The sequence below is a fragment of the Octopus bimaculoides genome, chromosome 1 (genome assembly GCF_001194135.2).
Source record: "Octopus bimaculoides isolate UCB-OBI-ISO-001 chromosome 1, ASM119413v2, whole genome shotgun sequence".
In the NCBI taxonomy this organism is placed as follows: domain Eukaryota; kingdom Metazoa; phylum Mollusca; class Cephalopoda; order Octopoda; family Octopodidae; genus Octopus; species Octopus bimaculoides.
The window spans coordinates 180158060-180159198 of record NC_068981.1 but is presented as its reverse complement, the minus strand read 5'-3'; positions in this window follow the sequence as shown (position 1 = coordinate 180159198).

Below are 1139 nucleotides of genomic sequence, written 5' to 3'. Positions count from 1 at the left end.
AGAGAGAGAGAGAGAGAGAGAGAGAGAGAGAAATATGGAGAGACAAGAATATAGAGAGAGTAAGAGTAAAAGAGTAAAGAACGTTAATGTGTATTTTCTACCTTTTATCGTTTACTTATTTAAGTCATTAGACTGCGCCCATACTGGGGTACTGCCTTTGAAGAATGTTTTAGTTGAACGAATCGATCCCATTATACTTTAAAAACTCTTATGTTTTCTTCTGCCTAAACGTTTTATACACACGTGTATGAGTTTACTATATATACATAAGCTTTCTCTGTAGCACATGAGGCAAGTGTATGAGTGTGTGCGTGCGTGTGTGTGCGTGTGTGTGTGTGTGTGTGTGTGTGTGTGTGTGTGTATGTGCATGCACGTGACTGCATTGTGTATTAATAAGTTTTTACACGCTCCTAAAATCCTGTGTTATTTTTGTAACAATTTTTACTTTACACATATTTAGATTGTACTGTAGAAAATTTCGAAACATATTCCTATGTTACAGACATATATTCTTATATCTTTATATTTTTATATTATTATATATTTTTACTGATTCTTTAGAAGAAAAAAACGAATTCGAATAGGCGAATTGTTAATAAAGCAACAGTATTGTTCTATGCAGAATTGGATTAAGATAACTATTTCTATTTGTTCATGTTTTTCTATTTCTAATTTTACTTCAATACAATTCGATCATGTACCTATGCAAACAAACAGAGTGTTACTTATCTGCTTATCTAGCCTGCTAGGAATTGCAGCCATAAAGACGTCAATATATATATATATATATATATATATGGGTGGAGGCGCAATGGCTCAGTGGTTAGGGCAGCGATCGCGGTTTCGATTCCCAGACCGGGCGTTGTGAGTGTTTCTTGAGCGAAAACACCTAAAGCTCCACGAGGCTCCGGCAGGGGATGGTGGTGAACCCTGCTGTACTCTTCCACCACAACTTTCTCTCACTCTTACTTCCTGTTTCTGTGGTTCCTGTAATTCAAAGGGTTAGCCTTGTCACACTGTGTCACGCTGAATATCCCCGAGAATTACTTTAAGGGTACACGTGTCTGTGGAGTGCTCAGCCACTTGCACGTTAATTTCACGAGCAGGCTGTTCCATTGATCGGATCAACTGGAACCCTC